The 26737-nt window shown below is 35.5% G+C and overlaps 1 protein-coding gene and 1 non-coding gene across 2 annotated transcripts in view; both read left to right on the top strand.

Annotated features, from left to right (window-relative positions):
• The window catches only part of Klhl1 (kelch-like family member 1), a 429891-nt gene that overhangs the window by 115757 nt on the left and 287397 nt on the right, over window positions 1-26737 (top strand).
• On the top strand, window positions 14573-14679 carry LOC120097292 (U6 spliceosomal RNA). The gene has a single exon (XR_015639164.1). It is a non-coding gene; the product is annotated as a U6 spliceosomal RNA (small nuclear RNA).

Here is a 26737-nt window from a genome sequence, read left to right as displayed (position 1 = left end):
ATTACCAGATTGCACAAACTAAAACTAAAATTAAGCAAGCGATTTTATCTTAGTCCTCAATGTCTTACTTATGAAGTGAGGGCCATAATAATACCAATATCATATATGGCTCTGAGTGAAGTAATTACTAAAACACTCACAGTATTGTCTCATTGGATGCATACAAAAACATTCTGTGCATTTTGACAAACTGGATCTCTGTAGTAATCTCTATCTATTGTGCAAAGAGGCTTCACTGATGATCAGTGAGAGCTAAAATTATGTGAAGCAATAAAAAAGGTGAATTCAGAATACAATTAGATATCACATTAGTTAAGAGAAATGGCAGTATTGATTTTCTTTTCTAGATAATAGGCTGTCCATCTCTAGGTAGCTGGCTAGGTTTACATTACCAGGCAAGATTTCCATACAGTTAAGTGGGCCTCAAGTTCAAGTTACCCAGCTATACTTTACCTTCCAAAATAAAAAAAAATGGTCACTGTTGTACACTTGTTGATAACTTGCTGATAGGTCATTATTGTGGTAGACCTATACCTATTGTGGTAGACTGTAGTGTATACTTCAGTCTACAGATGCTTCTTCTCCAACGGCTTGCTCAGAACTTTCTAATATTATGAATATTTGCCTTCAAGGAGGAGGCATTCAGTTAAGTTTCAGCTTGATTTCACCAAGTTCTTTGTCCAAGTGTGTGATATCTTCAACCAAAAGACTGAACCTTTATTGTATGGGAGGTAAATGAAGACAAGTCTTATTGTTTTGGGAATTTCTTAAGTTCCCTAAACAGCCACTTGAGGGGAAGTTTATCTTACCTGGTACTGGGGTTTCTAACAAGGATTTTTTTTATTGGTTATTTTATTTTATTTTATTTTTTGCATTTCAAACATTATCTCCCTTTCCAGTGGTTTCCCCTCTGCAAATCCCCTAAACACTTCCCCTCCCCTGATTATTTTTCTAATTGGATAGTTTTATTTACATTTCAAATGTTATCCCCTTTCCTACTTTCTGTCCATAAAACCTCTATCTCATCTCCCATCCCATTCTTCTAGGAGGGTGTTCCCTCATCCAACCATCCACCCCTTGATATTGCCCTACACTGGGGTGTCCAGCATTTGCAGAACCAAGAGATTTTCCTCCCATTGGGGCACAACAAGACCATCCTCTGCTACATATGAAGCTGGAGCCAAGGATCTGTCCATGTGTACTCTTCGGATGGTGGTTGAGTCCCTTAGAGCTCTGGTTGTTTGGTATTGTTGTTCTTATGGGATCGCAAAACTCTTCAGCTCCTTCAGTCCTTTCTCTAACTCCTCCAATGGGAACTTCGTTCTTACTTCAGCAGTTGACTGCAATTTTTCACCTCTGTATTTGCATTGTGTTTTAAGAGAACTCTACTTTAAAAGGGTGAATAAACAAACTGTGGTACATCCATACAGTAAAATTTTATTCACCTGAAAAAGAGGAATATATGAGCTCTTAAGCCATTAAAAGATACAGAGAAAATTGAAATGCTTATATGTGTAAGAAAAAAAACTACAATTGTACAGCTATGGTCTATAAATTGAGACATTCTCCATGGAGAGAAAAGGGAACCTTATGAGACTCATTAGACAAAACTTACAGGACACAGGAAGTTCCCAAGACCTACAAGATTCACAAAGATTCTCCCAGGATGCTTCAGACTCTGGACTTTGGGTGATTATGATGTGTGAGCTCATCTTTTGTAACTAACTTATCATTCTCATGCCAGGAACTGATAGTTAGGGAGACAAAGTAAGCAGAAAACAGTATCTGCAGCAGAACTCTGTGCTGTGTAAAGACCTAAAAGTTCCCTAACAATTTTTTTCCAGGGGAGAAGAGTGACAAATATTCATGTATTCAAGGAGGATAGGCTCGCGATTTAGAAGAGAAAGACAACTGTACACAAAAGCAAAGCACCTGATTGCCAATGTACTATTAGGAGATTAAAGAAGCTGTTACTACTATATACAAGTGGGTGGCATTGTCTATCAATAAAGTAACTATTACAGAAGTGAAAAGAAAAAAAAAGAGTCTCTCAGGACACAACTATATCAGGCTCCTTTCAGCATGTTCTTCTCCCCATGCTTCTATGAGGGTGCTCCCCCATCCACCCATCCATTCCCACCTCATCACTGTGGAAATCCCTTATCCTGGGGTATCTAGCTAATGTCCTCCCTTCCATTGATAGCAGATAAGGTCATCCTCTGTTATACATATGCAGCTGGAGCCATGGGTTCCTCCATGTGTAATCTCTGGTTGGTAGTTTTGAACTCTTGGGACTTTGGTTGGTTAATATTGCTGTTTTTTTTCCTATGGGCCTGTAAACCTCTTCAGCTCCTTCAGTCCTTTCCCTAGCTCCTCCATTGTGGAACCATCCTCCATCCAATGGTTGGCTGCAAGCATTCACCTTTATATTTATCAGGCTCTAGCATAGCCTTTCAGCAGACAGTGATGTCAGGCTCCTGTCAACAAGCACTTCTTGCATCCTTAATTGTGTCTGGGTTTGGTGTCTGTATACGGCATGTATCCCCAGGTGGGGCAGACTCTGGATGGTCTTTCCTTTAGCCTCTAGTCAGTACTTTGTCCCCATGTTTCCTGTAGACAGGGCCAATTCTGGGTTAAAAATTAAAAGATGAGTGGGTGGCCCCATCCCTCAAGGGGTTTGACTAACCTCTGAATATGGTCTCTACAGGTTGTCCTTCCACTTTATTGGGCACTTCAGATAATGTCATCCCTGTTGTGTTCTGGGAGACTCTTTCTTTCCTGGCATCTGGGACTTGCTGGTGGCTACCCCAAGTACCCCATCCTGCATTGCTATACCTCTGTTCGATTTTCTGACTTTTAGTATATCATTCCTGATTCCTCCCATACCTGATCTTCCCACCTTTTTCCTGTCCCCCTTCTCTCTTCCTCCCAAGTCCCTCCCACCCTCTACCTCATGTGAATATTTTGTTCCCCCTTCTAAGAAGGACTAAAACATCTACACTTTGGTCTTCCCTTTTCTTAAGCTTCATATGGTCTTTGAGTTGTAGCATGAGCATTTCCTGCTTTTTGCCTAATATCCACTTATCAGTGAGTGCATACCATATATGTTCTTTTTGCCTGCGTTACCTCACTCAGGATATTTTTTATTTCCATCCATTTGCCTCACCGTTTTAAATAGCTGAATGGCACTCCATTGATAGGCACAGGGGAAAATTTCCTGATCAGAACACCAATGGCTTAAGCTCAAAGATGAAAAATCAACAAATGAGACCTTATAAAATTGGAAAGCTTCTGTATGGCAAAGGACACTGTCAATAGAACAAAACGGCAACCAAGAGATTGGGAAAGGGAATGCAAATCAAAACGACCATAAGACTCCATCTCATACCAGTCAGAATGGCTCTCAGGTGATAGCATATGCTGATGAGATGGGGTGAAATATGAGCACTCCTCCATTGTTGATGGGATTGCAAGCTGATACAACCCCTCTGTAAATCACTCTGGCAGTTCCACCAAGAATTGGACATTGCACTACCTCTGGACCCAGGTATAACTCTCCTGGGCATATACCCAAAAGGTGCCCCAACATATAACAAGGACACAGGCTCTACTACATTTATAGCAGCCTTATTTATGATAGCCAGAAGCTGGAAAGTACTGAGATGCCCTTCCACAGAGGAACGATACAGAAAATGTGGTACATTTAACATTTCTATCTCTTTTCTAAAAGGGATTGAAGCTTAAACTTTCTAACAATCAGAAATGACATGAAAAAGCTAAAGCCATTTTAGTGGGATAAAATTATAGATAGATAACATCATAATAATAATGTATTTCACTCCATAACCTGTAAATAAGGCATGTATGTATGTGCATATGTTGTTCTTAATACCCATTCAATAATTATTTATGAGTATACCTAGTTCTCTGCATTAAACACAAAGTAATGCATTTGTGCTTTGTTTTGTTTAATTGAGGGTTGTACTGCATTATTTTGATAATAATAGAGTGTGTTATAATGTTTTAAAATATATTTTGTTTCATTATATTTTTGATTAAATATGTTTATTTATGAGTGAAATATGACTTGACTTACATATGCATGCAACAATAATTTATTGAAGAAATTTTTGCACAACACCAATATATGTTTTTAGAAACGTAATATCATTAAAGGAAATAAGAGAACAAACACATGTTTTACAACCATATGTTTTTGACAGACTAACTGTGTTTGGATGTCTGTTTACTTTTTTACTTTATCCACATCTACATTCACAACAACTCACTGGAAATTCAAAATAACTAAAATTATCAAATCTCCCACATGCAACAACTTATAAGAGTTCATACTGCATTACATATATTGATAGTGTATAGGAGTTTCATAGCTAAGGGAACATCCTTGGGGGGTTAGAGATTCATATCATTCATGCATGCATTATGATAAGAGAAGACGTGCATCGCTGAAGCCTTGTTCTGCACTTCTGCAGCTTTCAACTAGACAGACTCTGTGATGTTTTTCTTTGCTGTCTTTCTCAAGATGTGACATTTCTATATACTTGTATTCTATGTTTATTGACTAATAAATTGCGTTATAATTCTTGCTACAGAGTGCAACAAATTTATTCTGACATTCTTTAGTCAAACAACGATTAATTTTATTGGCACATAGAGTAATTGTTTCTGATAAAGTAGTGCATTCCTTGTACTTTCAAGCTATTCTTTTTTCCGTGTTTATTAAAAAACTGACTTCTTATGATACTGAAGTCAATTCCATCACTTAAAAAGAAAACTAAATTTTACAAGAATGACCTATCACAATCAACTTGCTTTATCTCATTTATTCCAGAATAATTTTCCATTGTCTTCTTTCAGTTCATTACTCTATGTAATATATAGCTCCAAAGACATAGTTTATAATGGCATATCATGTACTGAAAATGTTATTACTCTTGTATTTTGTCCATATGTTTCCTTAGAGACTGCATAAGCCCGAATATATTTTCTCTCTTTCAAATATATTTCCTAACATTGCTTACATTATCTTGAAAACAAATGTAATGTATTTTGCAGAACATTCTCTGTGTATATATTTTCAATTACAAATGTTATGGCATATACAATAAAAACAGTCAAAGGCACTCTTTCTAATATGTATATCAAATAATAACAAACTGAATTAATTTCTTATATCTCCATATATCCAATGATGTATAAATATACATTCTTATGGGTATGGAATTTGTTCTTTAATAGTGTTCAAACCATAACCCATCAACCTGCAACATAAATATGTGTTATTCTACCAACAGCAATGCAATGTAGGAATTACATTTTATATTACATTACCTTCTTTCTAGTAGTTCTCAATTATTTTCAAGCATAATAACAGAGATTTGATACTATATGTTTATTAGGAAAATCTAGCAACAGGTTTAATTTTGTCCACCAACTGTGAAAAGTTATCCTGAAATAGTATGTACCCAAAATAGTCACAAGGTCTTAACATTTTTCATAAACATATTGCTTTGAATTTATTAAATATTTTCCACTCAGAAAAAATTAGGAATGAAATACTTCACTGTTATTATAAAGCATTTTGCCCTTTCACTAAATTACAAACAGAGCAAAGAGTATGAAAAAACGGAAGCTCCTTAATTTAAAAAGCAGCAGAAAAAATTTCCCTGCAGTCAGCAAGGTGACAATGTGAAATAGAATCACTAATGTCACTTGCTGAGAGGATCTATCCATTTCTCCTTCTGACTTTTCTCAGCAAACATTTTGAAATATAATTTTAAAACTTAGAATTGCTTTTAGTGTTTAGGTATTAAATGTATTTTGCATTTTCAATATATATTTATACACATGTTTTCTATTATTTTGTGCTACAATTTATTTCCATTCACATTAAAGGATTTCTTAAATTTGTTTTATTAAGCATTTACATTTTATATTATTGTTTCAATAACTATATTTCTTCATAAAGTTAACTATAAAAGAGAATAAATCATTAACATGAATATAATTTTTAAAATGAGAAGTAAAGTATGTCAGCTTAAATTATATACCAGAACTTATTTTATAGAATCTATTTTTAAAGTTCTGCGAGTATCTATCTTTGATGGCTTCAATCTTACTTGTCAACCTGGCTATATTCTCAGTTGCCTGGCAAATTCATAAAATATCTTAGTGATGTGGCTTAAGAGTATTTGTAGAGATGATTGACATTTGACAGTAGATTGAAAGGAAGGGTAAGAAACATCATGAAAGTGAGTAGTGCTGACTGGAGGAGTAGGAATGAGAAACAAAGGAAGGACGTTTACCCACTTCTTCAAAGGTGTTCTTAAGAGGCTGCAATTTTGTCTTGATAAGAATTCATGGACAGCAGAATCCATCTTTTTTAGCCCTTAAATACATATTCAACAGTCATTGGTACTGAGCATCTGTCCATTATGTCAGACATGGGCTGCCTTATTGATATTTGACCTTCCTACTCTATCACCTACAGAAAGCTAAGGTGATAGAATCCTATGAACTCACTTACTATGATACACACACACACACACACACACACACACACACACACACACACACACACACACACACACAAATTCTCTTGATTTTGTTCTTTGAGAAAGCCCTGACTAATAGAATGGCATAATCACGTTTTACAGCAAGGTCAAACATATATAACATGTTCGAACTTACCTATTCTTTTCCAAAGCATTACCAGCTAAACCTCCTTAAATCTTTTTCTCTGGAGTTCATTGCAAGAGAGCAGTTCTTCAGACAAAAGTATTTGGAAGGCAAGTTTTTTATTATTATTATTTTTGTTTTGCTTGTGTGAGAGTTAAAAATTTAGGTAAATAGCATGTGAAGTAGACAGGAAAATCAAAGTTTAAAATTTCTATACAAATGTTCAATATACAAAATTGCAAATATTATTTAACGGAAATATATATAAAGTTATGCAGATTGAAAATAATAAAAGTATAAATTGATTATTATTTAGAGAATGCCAAAGGCATAACACTTTCTACTTTTGACAAAAGAAAAAAATGTGGCTTTTAGATAGAAGAGTAATAATCCCTAAAAAAACAAAAGACCGACAAAAACAAAGCAACAACAACCAAAAAAAAAACAAAACAACTACACAAAACTCTTATAAACCTTCAATTTTCCTCAATCGCAATTTTTATTTATGAAACTTCCAGAACTCTTATTAATTTTATATGTAGTTTGAGTGAATTGTTCATTATGGTATTACTGACAATGCTGAGAACTAATAATTAACAATTAGGTTCCTAAACACATAAACTACATAAAAGGAATGCTAGTAGACATTTTGGTTAAAAATGGATAGAAAAACTCGTGTTTTTCAAAATGGAATGGCTGCAAATAATTTCTGTTTTGAAGAAAAATCAGTGCCCTATAAGAGAACTTTACTTAGTACTATGTTTTCTTAACCAGACACTGGCATGACCTTGTCCTTTCAGTAGATATTTGTACCAATAAAGCTTATTTCAAGAAAATGACCTAGCATCACTCCCCAAATAAGTATTGATCCATCAGTTGGGACAAATAGCCAAGTCTTGATGAAAAATTATGTTCAATTCCAGTGGTGCTCCTTTCCTGTCTAGCAAAAGAAATGGTCTTTGAAATGGAAAAGCAGAAAATATGTTGACAAGGGCAAACTAAATTTCAATGATGGACAACAATTTGAGGTAATTACTCAGTTAGTTTAGCCCTTTCCATTGAGCATTTTCTCTATAGATCCAGGACCCTGCAGTGGAATCAAGAGATTCAGGTGTTCAAAACCAGCTTCACTTATACAGTAAATTTGAGGTCAGCCTGAGGTTCTTAATATTCATCTCAATCAGTCACAAAACAAACAAACAAAAAAGAAAGCAAACAAAAATGTTTATTATATGGTCTAATTAAGCATCAGTTATTAAGTGCTACATGTATCTTAACCTTTATGATATCTATATATTATCAAATACTATGATAATGTTTCTTAGCCTTTCAATTAAAAACATGGGATGTTTTTCCTCTTTATCCTTTCTTAGATTGACAATAAAAATATTAGAAACCCTTGGCTCCTTTTATTCCTCAGTAGAAAAGTCTTAGTGACATTCTCTTTGTGCTTTTCCAGTTATGTTTGTGTACATGCTGTACACCTTCTCTGAAATTTTTGAAAGGATACACAAGCATTTTGTCATTAAGGTGAATAACCAGCTAGTCTTGACCATTCTGCTTTTGAAACCAGTTGTTACATGGTCTGAAAACAGTGGCCTAGTTGTCTTACTAAAGAACAGAAGAAGCGGCTGAACCTGTTGTTTTAAGTGCCCTTCTATAAACAAATATTAAAAAGTGAAAGAGAGAGAATTCTGTTTAGTTATATACCGAGTTTTCAATTGTTTTATTTGGCTGTTGTTGTCTGATTTCTTGAGTTCTTTATATATTTTTGATATTAGTCCCTATCAGATATAGGGTTGGTGAAGAGCTTTTCCCATAGTCTCAGCTGCTGTTTTGTTCTATTGATTGTGTCCTTGGCCTTACAGAAGCTTTTAAGTTTCATGAGGCCCCATTGATTAATCTTGGTGACTGCATTATTAGTGTTCTGTTCAGGAATTTGTCATCTCTACCAATGTGTTTGAGGCAGAGCCTTTTAACTTACCCATTATTCAGCAGCTGTCCAATGATTCACATTGAGTATTTGAGATTTGAGGTAACTCTCCACCTTTGATCCGTACTTAGCTTTGTCTATTAAGCCTCAAATGATTGCACTGACTATCACAAGATTTCCTTTGACAACTGAAGTGAGTTAAAGATCAAATGCTGCTCTAACATTTCTTTTGAAACCAATGAGTTAGAGAATAATTTGCAGTGTTAGTGTTTTCTGTTTTTCCAGTTATTTACTTACTGTCTTCTGTGTTATTTTCTTATCATTATGATAAAATATCTGAGAATTCAACTCAAAAAAGAATGTGATTATTTTTGCTAACTGATTGAGGATGGTGAAGTCATGGCTATTTAAGCCTAAAACAGCCTTTCCTATTGTATTTGGAGTTAAGAAGCAAAGATAGATGGGTGTTATTCCTCAGCACATCTTATTATTTTCCATGTTATCTAGAAATATAGATCATAGAATGATTGATTCACTTTTAGGTCAGGTCTTCTCAATTCAGCACATCTAGAATTTCCTTAACAGATATATATTTAAGTTAGTCTCCTCAGTGAGTGTCTTGTCAAGTGGACAGTATTAGCCATCACAAATATATTTCATGAATTGATTGAAATCGTTTGAATTATGAGGCATGTCCTTTACTCTTTAACTCTCATATTTCATAATGTCTACTTGAAAATGTAAAATATGTCCAGTCTAAGATGAAAAGTTAGACTCAGAGACCCTCCCACGATATTCTCTTAAGTGTAAGCACCAATAATATAAACTTACATACTTCTAGAAGAAAAAGATAAAGGTACACTTTATAATTTTAAAGGCATTAAATCTGAAAATCACAAAGAATGATGAGCACAAAGCAAGATCAAACCACTGCAAGACAAACAGCAAATCCTGAAGTTCCGTGATGTATTGGTGTCTTTACTAAAACTATTTCTGACCCGAAGGCCTAGAGTTGCACCATCCTTGTAACATACATAGCCCCTGTCTTTGGTCAGTCTCACTACAAACCTGAATCATTCTTTGACAGATATGTGAAGGTTTGGACATCTCAGACATTCTACGATCTCCACTAAAGTTAGTATTCAGGTGAACCTCTTCATGCAGTGCTTTTCTCTTTGGGCCTCTTTGCTTCGACTTTGACAGTGCCATACATTGCCTGGCTTCAGTGGCTCCTTAGAATCAAAACAAAAGACTTCATAGTGTACCCATCTTCTACTTTACAAACCAGTATCATGAGGTTGGTGTTGCCTCATTCTGCTGCCAGTCATGATGGAGACTGTTCATTGAGTCCCTGGTTGTCATAGCATTTATGTGCATCCAGTTTTAGCCTGAACATTTTTTCTATCTGTTTTCTAGCATGGCATAATTTAATCATCATTTCAATTTCAGGTTCGTGGTTTTCAAACATTATGTGTTTTTCCTACTGTATAGTTTTGACTTCATTGATAAAAACTGAGTGTCTATAGGTGTGTGGATTTACTTTTGGGTCTTTGATTCCATTCCATTGATCATCTGTCTGTCTCTGTACCAATACCATGTGATCTTTATCACTGTTGCTCTGTAGCACAACTTGAGGTCAGAGATTGTGATTCCTCCAGAAGTTTTTCATTGTTCAGGATTGTTCTGTCTATCCTAGTATTTTGTTGTTGTTGTTATTGTTGGCTGTGTTGTTTTGTTTTGTTTTTTTCTTTTCAAATCTGGAGTTGATAATTGTTTTTTTCAAGGTCTGTAAAAAATTATGTTGGAATTTTGATGGGAGTTGGATTGAATATGTAGATGGATTTTGATAAGATGATCATTTGCCTGTATTGATCCCATACATGATCATGGAAATTCTTTCCACCTTCTGATATCTTCCTCAATATCTTTTTACAGAGAAGTTCTTCTCATACAGGTCTTTCACTTGCTTAGGTAGAGTCACACTAAAGTATTTTATATTGTTGGTGACTATCGTGAAGAGTGTCATTTTCCTAATTTTATGAGGTCCCATTTTTCTTTTGATCTTAGAGTACATTCCATTGGTATTCTGTTCAGAAAATTTTCTCCTGTGCCCATGTGTTTGAGGCTCTTCACCCCTTTTTCTCTTCTATTAGTTTGAGTGTGTATGGTTTTATTTGGAGGTCCTTGATCTACTTGGACTTGACCTTTGTACAAGGAGATGGGAATGGATCAATTTGCATTTTTCTACATGCTGACCTCCAGTTGAACCAACACCATTTGTTGAAAATGCTGTCTTTTTTTTTTTTTTTTTTTACATTGGATAGTTTTAGCTCCTTTGTCAAAGATCAAGTGACCATAGGTGTGTGGGTTCATTTCTGGGTCTTCAATTCTATTCAATTTATCTACCTGCCAGTCTCTGTATCAATACCATACAGTTTTTAAATCACTATTGCTCTGTAATACAACATGAGGTCAGGGATGGTGATTCCCCAGAAGTGCTTTTCTTGTTGAGAATAGTTTTCGGTATCCTGTTTTTTAGTTTTTGTTTTTGTTATTCCAGAAGAATTTGCAAATTGTTCTTTCTAAATCTATGAAGAATTGAGTTGGAATGTTTATTGGGATTGCAATGAATAGATTGCTTTTGGCAAGACAGCCATTTTCAGTATATTGATCCTGCCAATCCATGAGCATGGGAAGTCTTTCCATCTTCTGAGATCTTTGATTTCTTTCTTCAGAGACTGGAAGGTCTTGTCATAGAGATACTTTACTTACTAGGTTAGAGTTACATCAAGACATTTTATACTATTTGTGTCTATTTTGGTGGGTGTTGCTTCTTTAATTTCTTTCTCAGAATATTTATCATTTATGTAAAGAAGGGCTACTGACTGCTTTGACAAATTTGTATCAAGTCACTTTGGTGAAGTTGTTTATCAGCTGTAGGAAGTCTCTGGTAGAAATTTGAGGGGGACTCAAGAATTTTATAATATCATATGCAAACAGTGATACTTTGACCTCATCCTTTGGAAATTTTATTCCCTTCATCTCCTTTAGTTGTCTTATTATTCTAGCAAGAACTTCAAGGATTATATTGAATAGATAGGGAGAGAGTGAGAGCCTTGTCTAATCCCTGATTTTAGTGAGATTGCTTCAAGTTTCTATCCATTTATTTTGAAGTTGACTGGATATTGCTTTGATTATGTTTAGATAGAATCCTTGAATTTCTGATCTCTTTAAGATATTTCACATGAAGGGATTGGATTTTGTTAAAGGCGTTTTTAGCATCAAATGACATGATCATGTGTTTTTTGTGAGTTTGTTTTTATAATGGATTTTGAAGATTGATTTTCATACATTCATTCATTAAGCTCTACTAATGATATTCTAGGTTTTTATATAACTATTTTGTAAATCCTAGCAAATTTGTTTCTTAAGCTAGTTTTGAAGGCTTCAGACCACAAGGCCCAGATCATCACAGAATTGACTCTGCCTCTAACACCCATTTTCTGAACTGTTATTTTCCTGACACTGGTGATTTACAACAAATAGTATTTATTTGGGGGCCACAGTAAATGTGTACTATCCATCATATCACAAAAGTCATGATAGCAGTAACCCAAGGCAACAGAGTCTATACAACAGAGTCTAGACCCAAGGCATACATCTCAGCTAGAATAGGGCCTCTCACTTCAAATAACCTAATCTTAATACTGCCTCACATGCAACCCCTAGAGGATTTTCTACTAGGTAATTCTATGTTCTACTAGGCTGATAATCAGCATTAGCCATCACATCTAAACATCTTTTAAATGCTAATAAAATTATAGTATAAAATATATTATGGAACCTTTAAACTTTTCCCCAATTTGAGCAATATTTATGTCTACCACTGTGTAGTCTGGTACTATCCTATGTATCTACTCCTTTTATGGTGTTTTAATCTCTACATCACAGAGTCGTTCTCAAATTTTTTCAATACATTAAAATAAACTTGCCATACTTCCCCTTTATTTCTTTATATTCCATATTCACAACTTTCATGTATTTGTTTTCAGTGTTATTTCTGAAAACATCTTCAAGAAAATGTTTTCCTTTTTGTCTTTCTTATAATATGAGTTAAAATCATCATTACCCACAGGGGGTTTCTAATAACAAGGCTCAAATGGGTTTCCTTCATTCCAGAGTTATGAACAATTATCAATCATTAATCTTTTAAAATTACTGTCAGTTAATGGTTTTCAATCTTACACAAAACAAAATGCAAATCTTTATCTATGATCACAGGGTCTTAGAAATCAAGATTCTTGCTTTGGTTGACTTTATGTCTGTAACTCTATCTTTTAAGTCAGATTTAGCTATAGTGGCATGTTTGATAATTTCAAACCAGCCTTTGTATATCTTAGTTTACATTTTTCTTCATATAGAGAACCTTCATCAAATAAACCTATTCCCTTTATATTAATTACCTTGTTCAACTCTTATCATGTCCTTTCCTTCTACAGTAGATTTGTATTCTGCATGCTTGTTTTAATATTTAGCATTTTTTGTGCCCTAGATAGTATTTTCTGTTATTTCTTTTTCTACTCAAATGTAAGCAACTTGAAAATTGCAACTTTTTTTTCCTTTTCTTTTTGTCGGAGCTGGGGACCGAACCCAAGCAACTTTATTTATGGTTATATCTACAGATTAAATAAAACTGATTTTTAAGAATATTAAATGTGTGTTTACTGAACAAATTAATGAATACCACTGGAATGTACATATTTAACTGTGCATACAAAAAATTAAAATCAAATATAATCAGTTTTCCTTTATCACTTTCAAATGCCTGTTAAGTAGACAAGATCATATTTCTACTCATTCTACCTCTGTATTGACTAATCAATTTGACTCAGTCCACATCTAAAATATTGAAGATCAAATATTTCATGTTATAATTGCATTTTTCTGAGTACATTTCCTGTCTTTCTACTACTTTTAAAATGTATATTTTTAGAATCACAGAGGAAAATGTTGGCTTCATTGGCTACTTCACATTATTCTTATGAGAATTTCATGTAATCCATTTGATGTTATTTACATCTCCAGCTCTTTCCCTAATTTCTTTCAAATCCATCTCTTAATCTTTTCAACTTCCTTTTTTCTTCATTATATTTTATCAATAAACCATAGATTCTAAATTGTGCTGGTCAAAACTTTGCCGTGGGATCATCATCAGAAGCTTGGTCAACCTTCCAGGGGCGATGCTCTTAAAGAATACTGCTGCTCTCTTCCTGGCAAAGCTATCTACTATCAACAGCTCATCAGTTAGTGGCCCTGGTCTGTGAATCCACCCAAGTTCTTTCTAAGATATTAACTGACCTGGTATAGTGCAGCTCTCATGAAGGCAAACACATTTTTGGTGAGCTTATAAATACAATGAATGACCCCGTCTTAATCACAAGACTTCTTACACACTGGAACTTCTTAATTTCAGGCTTTTAAATTCTTTGACTTCTCTTAATTACATTTTGGCCACTAAGTGTTGGAAGATGGTTCAGATTTTTCCACTTGTAAGACATATATATATATATATATATATATATATATATATATATATTAGTTATATAATTATTTAGTCAAGTTGTTATTTATGTGTTAAACACTGTTCACTGAACAATGATTCATCTACTAAAGAATACTGTACTACTCTGTGGGAATAGGTATGCAATTTGGAATATACGTTGCCTGGTGTTGTGTTCATTTAGAATAGTAGTATGTTTATTCCTTGGGGTTTTAAGCCCCATAACTCTGGGTTCTTGATCATATATCCAGTGCCAGAGATATTTAGTGCATATGGAATAGGCCTAATATCCAATCTGAAGCAGCTGGATACCCCTGTAACATCTGTGCTACTGTTTCTTCATTGTATGTTCCAGGCTTGTAATTTGAAAGCCTATGGCCGTGCTCGCTTCGGCAGCACATATACTAAAATTGGAACGATACAGAGAAGATTAGCATGGCCCCTGCGCAAGGATGACACGCAAATTCGTGAAGCGTTCCATATTTTTCAAGCTTCACCAACAGAATACAAGAGATGGAAGAGAGAATCTCAGGAGCAGAAGATTCCATAGAAATCATTGACTCAACTGTCAAACATAATGTAAAGCGGAAAAAGCTACTGGTCCAAAACATACAGGAAATCCAGGACTCAATGAGAAGATCAAACCTAAGGATAATAGGTATAGAAGAGAGTGAAGACTCCCAGCTCAAAGGACCAGTAAATATCTTCAACAAAATCATAGAAGAAAACTTCCCTAACCTAAAAAAAGAGATACCCATAGACATACAAGAAGCCTACAGAACTCCAAATAGATTGGACCAGAAAAGAAACACCTCCCGTCACATAATTGTCAAAACACCAAACGCACAAAATAAAGAAAGAATATTAAAAGCAGTAAGGGAAAAAGGTCAAGTAACATATAAAGGGAGACCTATCAGAATCACAGCAGACTTCTCGCCAGAAACTATGAAGGCCAGAAGATCCTGGACTGATGTTATACAGACCCTAAGAGAACACAAATGCCAGCCCAGGTTACTGTATCCAGCAAAACTCTCAATTAACATTGATGGAGAAACCAAGATATTCCATGACAAAACCAAATTTACACAATATCTTTCTACAAATCCAGCACTACAAAGGATAATAAATGGTAAAGCCCAACATAAGGAGGCAAGCTATACCCTAGAAGAAGCAAGAAACTAATCGTCTTGGCAACAAAACAAAGAGAATAAAAGCACACAAACATAACCTCACATCCAAATATGAATATAACGGGAAGCAATAATCACTATTCCTTAATATCTCTAAACATCAATGGCCTCAACTCCCCAATAAAAAGACATAGATTAACAAACTGGATACGCAACGAGGACCCTGCATTCTGCTGCCTACAGGAAACACACCTCAGAGACAAAGACAGACACTATCTCAGAGTGAAAGGCTGGAAAACAACTTTCCAAGCAAATGGTCAGAAGAAGCAAGCTGGAGTAGCCATTCTAATATCAAATAAAATCAATTTCCAACTAAAAGTCATCAAAAAAGATAAGGAAGGACACTTCATATTCATCAAAGGAAAAATCCACCAAGATGAACTCTCAATCCTAAATATCTATGCCCCAAATACAAGGGCACCTACATACGTAAAAGAAACCTTACTAAAGCTCAAAACACACATTGCACCTCACACAATATAGTGGGAGATTTCAACACCCCACTCTCATCAATGGACAGATCATGGAAACAGAAATTAAACAGTGATGTCGACAGACTAAGAGAAGTCATGAGCCAAATGGACTTAACGGATATTTATAGAACATTCTATCCTAAAGCAAAAGGATATACCTTCTTCTCAGCTCCTCATGGTACTTTCTCCAAAATTGACCATATAATTGGTCAAAAAACGGGCCTCAACAGGTACAGAAAGATAGAAATAATCCCATGCGTCCTATCGGACCACCACGGCCTAAAACTGGACTTCAATAACAATAAGGGAAGAATGCCCACATATACGTGGAAATTGAACAATGCTCTACTCAATGATAACCTGGTCAAGGAAGAAATAAAGAAAGAAATTAAAAACTTTTTAGAATTTAATGAAAATGAAGATACAACATACTCAAACTTATGGGACACAATGAAAGCTGTGCTAAGAGGAAAACTCATAGCGCTGAGTGCCTGCAGAAAGAAACAGGAAAGAGCATATGTCAGCAGCTTGACAGCACACCTAAAAGCTCTAGAACAAAAAGAAGCAAATACACCCAGGAGGAGTAGAAGGCAGGAAATAATCAAACTCAGAGCTGAAATCAACCAAGCAGAAACAAAAAGGACCATAGAAAGAATCAACAGAACCAAAAGTTGGTTCTTTGAGAAAATCAACAAGATAGATAAACCCTTAGCCAGACTAACGAGAGGACACAGAGAGTGCGTCCAAATTAACAAAATCAGAAATGAAAAGGGAGACATAACTACAGATTCAGAGGAAATTCAAAAAATCATCAGATCTTACTATAAAAACCTATATTCAACAAAATTTGAAAATCTTCAGGAAATGGACAATTTCCTAGACAGATACCAGGTATCGAAGTTAAATCAGGAACAGATAAACCAGTTAAACAACCCCATAACTCCTAAGGAAATAGAAGCAGTCATTAAAGGTCTCCCAACCAAAAAGAGCCCAGGTCCAGACGGGTTTAGTGCAGAATTCTATCAAACCTTCATAGAAGACCTCATACCAATATTATCCAAACTATTCCACAAAATTGAAACAGATGGAGCCCTACCGAATTCCTTCTACGAAGCCACAATTACTCTTATACCTAAACCACACAAAGACACAACAAAGAAAGAGAACTTCAGACCAATTTCCCTTATGAATATCGACGCAAAAATACTCAATAAAATTCTGGCAAACCGAATTCAAGAGCACATCAAAACAATCATCCACCATGATCAAGTAGGCTTCATCCCAGGCATGCAGGGATGGTTTAATATACGGAAAACCATCAACGTGATCCATTATATAAACAAAGTGAAAGAACAGAACCACATGATCATTGCATTAGATGCTGAGAAAGCATTTGACAAAATTCAACACCCCTTCATGATAAAAGTCCTGGAAAGAATAGGAATTCAAGGCCCATACCTAAACATAGTAAAAGCCATATACAGCAAACCAGTTGCTAACATTAAACTAAATGGAGAGAAACTTGAAGCAATCCCACTAAAATCAGGGACTAGACAAGGCTGCCCACTCTCTCCCTACTTATTCAATATAGTTCTTGAAGTTCTAGCCAGAGCAATCAGACAACAAAAGGAGATCAAGGGGATACAGATCGGAAAAGAAGAGGTCAAAATATCACTATTTGCAGATGACATGATAGTATATTTAAGTGATCCCAAAAGTTCCACCAGAGAACTACTAAAGCTGATAAACAACTTCAGCAAAGTGGCTGGGTATAAAATTAACTCAAATAAATCAGTTGCCTTCCTCTATACAAAAGAGAACAAGCCGAGAAAGAAATTAGGGAAACGACACCCTTCATAATAGACCCAAATAATATAAAGTACCTCGGTGTGACTTTAACCAAGCAAGTAAAGATCTGTACAATAAGAATTTCAAGACACTGAGGAAAGAAATTGAAGAAGACCTCAGAAGATGGAAAGATCTCCCATGCTCATGGATTGGCAGGATTAATATAGTAAAAATGGCCATTTTACCAAAAGCAATCTACAGATTCAATGCAATCCCCATCAAAATACCAATCCAATTCTTCAAAGAGTTAGACAGAACAATTTGCAAATTCATCTGGAATAACAAAAAACCCAGGATAGCTAAAGCTATCCTCAACAATAAAAGGACTTCAGGGGGAATCACTATCCCTGAACTCAAGCAGTATTACAGAGCAATAGTGATAAAAACTGCATGGTATTGGTACAGAGACAGACAGATAGACCAATGGAATAGAATTGAAGACCCAGAAATGAACCCACACACCTATGATCACTTGATTTTTGACAAAGGAGCCAAAACCATCCAATGGAAAAAAGACTGCATTTTCAGCAAATGGTGCTGGTTCAACTGGAGGGCAACATGTAGAAGAATGCAGATCGATCCATGCTTATCACCCTGTACAAAGCTTAAGTCCAAGTGGATCGAGGACCTCCACATCAAACCAGACACACTCAAACTAATAGAAGAAAAACTAGGGAAGCATCTGGAACACATGGGCACTGGAAAAAATTTCCTGAACAAAACACCAATGGCTTATGCTCTAAGATCAAGAATCGACAAATGGGATCTCATAAAACTGCAAAGCTTCTGTAAGGCAAAGGACACTGTGGTTAGGACAAAACGGCAACCAACAGATTGGGAAAAGATCTTTCCCAATCCTACAACAGATAGAGGCCTTATATCCAAAATATACAAAGAACTCAAGAAGTTAGACCGCAGAGAAACAAATAACCCTATTAAAAAATGGGGTTCAGAGCTAAACAAAGAATTCACAGCTGAGGAATGCCGAATGGCTGAGAAACACCTAAAGAAATGTTCAACATCTTTAGCAATAAGGGAAATGCAAATCAAAACAACCCTGAGATTTCACCTCACACCAGTGAGAATGGCTAAGATCAAAAACTCAGGTGACAGCAGATGCTGGCGAGGATGTGGAGAAAGAGGAACACTCCTCCATTGTTGGTGGGATTGCAGACTGGTAAAACCATTCTGGAAATCAGTCTGGAGGTTCCTCAGAAAATTGGACATTGAACTGCCTGAGGATCCAGCTATACCTCTCTTGGGCATATACCCAAAAGATGCCTCAACATATAAAAGAGACACGTGCTCCACTATGTTCATCGCAGCCTTATTTATAATAGCCAGAAACTGGAAAGAACCCAGATGCCCTTCAACAGAGGAATGGATACAGAAAATGTGGTACATCTACACAATGGAATATTACTCAGCTATCAAAAACAACGAGTTTATGAAATTCGTAGGCAAATGGTTGGAACTGGAAAATATCATCCTGAGTGAGCTAACCCAATCACAGAAAGACATACATGGTATGCACTCATTGATAAGTGGCTATTAGCCCAAATGCTTGAATTACCCTAGATCCCTAGAACAAATGAAACTTAAAACGGATGATCAAAATGTGAATGCTTCACTCCTTCTTTAAATGAGGAAAAAGAATACCCTTGGCAGGGAAGGGAGAGGCAAAGATTAAAACAGAGACTGAAGGAACACCCATTCAGAGCCTGCCCCACATGTGGCCCATACATATACAGCCACCCAATTAGACAAGATGGATGAAGCAAAGAAGTGCAGACCGACAGGAGCCGGATGTAGATCTCTCCTGAGAGACACAGCCAGAATACAGCAAATACAGAGGCGAATGCCAGCAGCAAACCACTGAACTGAGAATAGGTCCCCTATTGAAGGAATCAGAGAAAGAACTGGAAGAGCTTGAAGGGGCTCGAGACCCCAAAAGTACAACAATGCCAAGCAACCAGAGCTTCCAGGGACTAAGCCACTACCTAAAGACTATACATGGACTGACCCTGGACTCTGACCTCATAGGTAGCAATGAATATCCTAGTAAGAGCACCAGTGGAAGGGGAAGCCCTGGGTCCTGCTAAGACTGAACCCCCAGTGAACTAGTCTATGGGGGGAGGGCGGCAATGGGCGGAGGGTTGGGAGGGGAACACCCATAAGGGAGGGGAGGGGGGAGGGGGATGTTTGCCCGGAAACCGGGAAAGGGAATAACACTCGAAATGTATATAAGAAATACTCAAGTTAATAAAAAAAAAAAAGGAAAAAAAAAAGAAAAAAAAAAAGAAAGCCTATGGCTTCATAAGAAGCATTATCCCTGTTTTAGGATATATATATATATATATATATATATATATATATATATATATATTTCTATATATTTCTTCAAAGCTGGTGCAATGCTAGATTTCTATTGAATCTCTTGGTAGGCTTTTATTCCATTTCCTATGAAAAATTTCAGTGTTTTATTAAAAAAATTGATTATCTATCTCCTTTTCAATAGTATTTAATTAGTACTTCCATAAGCACATCTTGTCATATAGGTCACTAACATAGTTCATAGTGTTTACCATTGGGTCAGCCTGTTGAGGAAGCCTACATAGTGTCTTTCATTACTATGAAAGCTAGTTAGCAGTGTGTAACTTTCCTGAGCATACTAACTTGATTGATTGTTTTATGTCATGGGAACAATGTGTGTATTATCTTAGCCTCAAGGTCTTGTGGAAAAATAAAAATACTGACAATAGCCCACATTCTTTAGAAAATTTCTGCAATCTCTGCAACTACATAAGAAAAGCTATGGGCTTTATGTTTTAGTTTTTGGGTTTATGCATATGTATGTATGTATGTATGTATGTATGTATGTATGTATGTATGTATTTAAGCTGGTATAGTGCTAGGTTTCTGTTGAATGTATTGTTAGGCTTTCATTTCATTACCTATGAAAATATCAATATTTTCTTAAAATACATTTTATCCAACAGTACTATTTAATTGGTACATCTATAATCAATGCCTCTAACACTTGAACTGAATTTAATTCCACCAGAAAGATCTCATGTACTATGTATTTTATTTAGTCTGCATCTCTCCTGTCTCTGGATCATGGATATCTTTCCACAAGTCTACTTGATAGAGCATGCTGTGACTTTTACATTTCCTATTTGTTGCATTTTAGTTATTAATAATTTCCATAAAGTTTGTAAGTATATAGGATTCTTCAAAATGTTCACAGAAAGGTGAATTTACAGAAGACAACTTTGCATTACTTTTAACTTCTGAACCATCACATACTCATGAACTTCAGTGACAAATGTAAGATACAGAATTGGGAAAATGAATTAAAAACACTATGTTGTGAGCAGGATAGGGATAATATTGATCCACTTTTGACTTGTCTTCTATGCAAAGTAAAAAATTTTCTAAATCAATGAAAATTAATTATTTGGATAACATCAAAAAGGCTGGTCCATGCTGATGAATAATTAAATCCTTTTCCTTTTGATATATGTATTCAATGCAACTCACATAGTTGAAAGAGGTTGTTTCAAGTAAGTATAAAGGATAAATAATCAATTGTGACTGTCAAAGTCTATGTTAGAGAAAAGAATAAAATGGTGTGAGAAGAATAATTCTGAGTCTTCAATGAGAGCTACACAGTTACAGGTGAGTTAGTTGTAGGTTGGATAATAACTAAAATAGCCACTTTTTATATATGCTACTTCGTTATTTACAAGCCTATGATTATATAGTCTATCATTCAGGTAAATGTTTAATATATTGGGCCCTTTTTCCAAGCATAGAAAATAAAAATAGGTACTTGTGGACTTATAGTTTGGGTACGAACTAACAAACTCTTTACTAGTCTAAAGTGTCATGCTTGAATGTGTTATCTAATAAAATACTGATAATAATATAATATGATAATTTACAAATAGTAATCAGATAACTTAAAATTAGATAATTTAAAGTTAAAACTCTCATTGCAAAGTATATATAGATACTGGGGCAAACAAAATAGTAAGTGACAATATCATAATATAATAATGTCTAATAATTACACATTATGTTAATTTTAAAATTGGAATGTAATCATAAATATCAAATATAACCTAGGGTATTGTTCACATAAATATTTATTGTTTCTACTAATCTTTAGCACATTTTTACACCACATATCTTTTCAGAATCAGATCAAACAAATCAAAACTATTGTTGAATATAAAATCTTTCTCTTTTAAACAGTCTACACTTTAGTAGGTAATATAACATGAGAGATGTGAAGAAAAATGTAAAAGATAGATAAACATCACATACAGAACAGGACATTTCCGTGCTACATTAATATTTTTAATCAGTAAATTGTGCGGTTTAGTTGTTATTGTTAATTTGACAATATTTCGAATGAGTTGAAAAGAGGCAGTCAATGAGAAATTGTTTAGAATAGGCTAGTCTATGGGTAGTTCCGTCGGAAATTATATTGATTAGTTCTCTCTGTTCTTGACTTGGACGCTCTTGGTGCTTCAATTTGGGCAATACAGTGGCAAATTAATTATAGAAAATATTTTTTGTTAAAATTTACTTTGTAAGTGTATATTTATCAGAGAAATGGGAAACCAAATTAAGACAGAACAAAATTGCATGTGTTACACATTGGTTATAAAACCATGCATTTGTTAAAGTTTAAAATTTTAGGTATGCTTTTCCATGTGTTTAAGGAAAACATGGGAATCAGAATCATTTTCATGTCATTTTAAGACAACTTTATTGCTCATCAGTAGAAAATTAAGCTCTTATTCTCCTATAGCTGTTTAATTTTTATTTTTTTATTTTTTATTTTTTGCTTTCCTTGTTTGTTTTTTAACAACCACATTGGTGACATTAGCTGTAATTAATAGTTTGTAATGTAGAGAGTATTGAGATTTCTACCCTGTAAATTTATCTCAAATATTATAGTCTATTTTATTAACAAAATTCATAGAAGGAGTGATCTCCTGGGGCACCAAATATTTTGTGTTCTGAGTTCTCTCCCAAAATTATGTTTAGGTGCAAGGATTTTTGAGTTCCATATTTCAAAGAATAGCTAAAGTTTGTGAGTCCTCCTTGTGAGTCTGATCTCATTTGCTTTTTCAATTTAGGTGTTTACCTTGAAATGTTTGCATGTGCAACATTTCAAATTTCATGACTCTTCGACGTTGCCAAACATGTATTCATCACATTCAAATCTCTATGGATACATAAATATGTAACTGAATAGATACAAATTACCGTGTGTGTGTGTGTGTGTGTGTGTGTGTGTGTGTGTGTGTGTGTGTTGATAGTGTGGAATCTTAGTTTTTGAAAAGTAACAAACGTTTGGACAAAACTATCTCCTCCCCACATTTTGTGTTTTATTCTACAATCAAGGCTTCTTGGAATTCACTGTATCATACAACATAATCAATTTGATCACTTTCTTCTTCCCCCCTTTTATAAGATATTCCATGATAAACTTGAACAAAATGTAAAGTCTAATTTTGATTGTTTTTACCTACTCGTAGAAGTGTATATTTTTGTAATTCAAATGTATGTACTTAGCTTATTGCTTTACCTTTCAAATATACTGTTTTCCATGTATCATTATTGTCATTTCAAGTTTTTTTTTTAGATTTTCAAAGTACTTTTTAAGTAAGTGTTTGAAATTAAAATATAGTTTATGATTTCTTACTTTCCTTTCTACCCTTTCTTCTTCAGCTGTGGTTCACAGATTTCCCAAATTCATCATCCATAAGATCTTGGAGGGTGGACCTGGAGGGGAATAAAATCAGGAATGTACAAGTGCTAGCATATATACTTAATGATTTCCTTAAATATATTATCATATTCTTTTTAAATTACCAAAAGAGTTTCCTGTTTTGTTTAAGAAATTTAAGAAGGCACAGGAATTGTAATTTCCTCAGTTTGGTTTCTTAACACCTACATTTTTTAGATTAGTTTCATGATTTCATAATTATTAACATCTTCAAATTTCATTAAAATCAAAAGTAATGGTAATATAATTGATATAAAATGAAAATTACCGATGGTTGAATTTTGTATGTTCACCTGATAACATGTTTTTTTTATCTATTTAGAAAAACAAAGTAACAATGGCTAATTATGTTTTCCTTATGACTTTGTGTTTTAAGACTATATGAAATATTTTTAGTTTGACAAGTCCGTTGAGGAAGTGATGAAAGATTACTTATTCATCTTTGTTCATTTCTTTTTTCCTACCGTTAATAGGAAAGTTATGTAATATGTTGCAAAGTGTGATCTGCCTTTTCCATAGCAGCCTGTTAAAACTGGTTTCATATTAAGTACAGCAATTTAGTAAAGTTTACCCTGTGTGATTATTCTTGTTCATAAGATGCAATTTAACCCATCGTACCCTATAATCACAGTTCTTTTGTGATAATTCTATTTCAGAATAAAAAATATTCAAGCATAAATAAAACAAAATGTATTAACTCTTTCATAACGCTCAGCATTTTTTCCTTTGTGTATGCGAGTGTGGGCGGGGTATGTGTTTGTGTGCTTAAAATGTAATAATCCTTGCAATATAAATCCAGGACCCTCTAAAACACAATGATCTATATTAAATACTCCCATGTTATTTCCATCTGTACCCTTCATCTGAGGAGGCACAGTGTTGACAAATGGAATCCAAATTTTTTGCAGGTTCTGAGTGAACACTGCACCAGTGAATTATAATTCTAGGTATTCATTATTTTGTTGTTTCATTCTATGATTGTTGCCCTTTTTTTCTTTTAGAATTCCATACTATATTTACATGTATACTCTATGTCTTCCTTTATTAAGTCCTCCAGTGTTCCCTCTATTCGCTCTCAAATTTCTGACCTTTTCTTCAATTATGTATAATAACTTGTTATTGAATTACTGTCAGGGGTTGGTACTTGAGGGATACTAATATTCTCCCTCTAATTTGCTCACATTTTCTTGAATTCACCTATCAACATTCCTCCTGTAACTCTCCCATACTGCTCCCATCCTCTTTTTAAAGTTTAGCTGTAGACATCTCTGTCTGATTCAGCCAGCTGCTGGGCAAAGCCTCTCAGAGAATTGTTATGCTAGGCTTCTGTCTGCAGGCATAACAGACTATTACTAATAATGTCAGGTATTGGTGCTTGCCCATGAGATGCTTTCTAGTTGGGTCAGTTATTGGTTGGCCATTCCCTCAGTCTCTGCTTCATCTTTGTTCCTGCATTTCTTTTAGACAGGACTTATTTTGGGTTGAAAGTTTTGTGTGTGATATAGTTTTCTCCCATGCCTCATCTGGGGTCCTGGCTGGATATAGGTGGTAGCCTTTTCAGGTTCCTTGTCCCCACTGTTAGGCATTTGGTCTAAACCTACCTGAATTGCCTTCTGGGAATCTTCCCCAACTCAGGTCTATGGAACGTCCTAGAGATGCTCTTCTCCCCTCCCACCCCAGGCAGCGGCAGTTTTCCATTAATTCTCTTGGCCTTTCGGATCTCTCTTCTCTACTTCCCAATACCTGATCCTGCCTCCTCATATTCCTCTCCCAGTTTTCTTGCTACCTCTGCCTCCTATGACTATTTTGTTTCACCTTCTAAGTGTAATTCAAGCATCTTTGCTTGGGTCTTCCTTCTTTTTTTTTTTTTTAATTAACTTGAGTATTTCTTATATACATTTCGAGTGTTATTCCCTTTCCCGGTTTCCGGGCAAACATCCCCCTCCCCCCTCCCCTTCCTTATGGGTGTTCCCCTCCCAACCCTCCCCCCATTGCCGCCCTCCCCCCATAGACTAGTTCACTGGGGGTTCAGTCTTAGCAGGAGCCAGGGCTTCCCCTTCCACTGGTGCTCTTACTAGGATATTCATTGCTACCTATGGGGTCAGAGTCCAGGGTCAGTCCATGTATAGTCTTTAGGTAGTAGCTTAGTCCCTGGAAGCTCTGGTTGCTTGGCATTGTTGTACTTTTGGGGTCTCGAGCCCCTTCAAGCTCTTCCAGTTCTTTCTCTGATTCCTTCAATAGGGGACCTATTCTCAGTTCAGTGGTTTGCTGCTGGCATTCGCCTCTGTATTTGCTGTATTCTGGCTGTGTCTCTCAGGAGCAGTCTACATCCGGCTCCTGTCGGTCTGCACTTCTTTGCTTCATCCATCTTGTCTAATTGGGTGGCTGTATATGTATGGGCCACATGTGGGGCAGGCTCTGAATGGGTGTTCCTTCAGTCTCTGTTTTAATCTTTGCCTCTCCCTTCCCTGCCAAGGGTATTCTTTTTCCTCATTTAAAGAAGGAGTGAAGCATTCACATTTTGATCATCCGTCTTGAGTTTCGTTTGTTCTAGGGATCTACGGTAATTCAAGCATTTGGGCTAATAGCCACTTATCAATGAGTGCATACCATGTATGTCTTTCTGTGATTGGGTTAGCTCACTCAGGATGATATTTTCCAGTTCCAACCATTTGCCTACGAATTTCATAAACTCGTTGTTTTTGATAGCTGAGTAATATTCCATTGTGTAGATGTACCACATTTTCTGTATCCATTCCTCTGTTGAAGGGCATCTGGGTTGTTTCCATTTTCTGGCTATTATAAATAAGGCTGCGATGAACATAGTGGAGCACGTGTCTCTTTTATATGTTGAGGCATCTTTTGGGTATATGCCCAAGAGAGGTATAGCTGGATCCTCAGGCAGTTCAATGTCTAATTTTCTGAGGAACCTCCAGACTGATTTCCAGAATGGTTTTACCAGTCTGCAATCCCACCAACAATGGAGGAGTGTTCCTCTTTCTCCACATCCTCGCCAGCATCTGCTGTCACCTGAGTTTTTGATCTTAGCCAATCGCACTGGTGTGAGGTGAAATCTCAGGGTTGTTTTGATTTGCATTTCCCTTATGACTAAAGATGTTGAACATTTCTTTAGGTGTTTCTCAGCCATTCGGCATTCCTCAGCTGTGAATGGTTTGTTTAGCTCTGAACCCCATTTTTTAATAAGGTTATTTGTTTCCCTGCGGTCTA

This window comes from Rattus norvegicus, chromosome 15, assembly GCF_021556685.1.
Source record: "Rattus norvegicus strain SHRSP/BbbUtx chromosome 15, alternate assembly SHRSP_T2T, whole genome shotgun sequence".
In the NCBI taxonomy this organism is placed as follows: domain Eukaryota; kingdom Metazoa; phylum Chordata; class Mammalia; order Rodentia; family Muridae; genus Rattus; species Rattus norvegicus.
The sequence above is the reverse complement of the archived record's forward strand: the minus strand, read 5'-3'. Positions and strand labels throughout refer to the sequence as shown.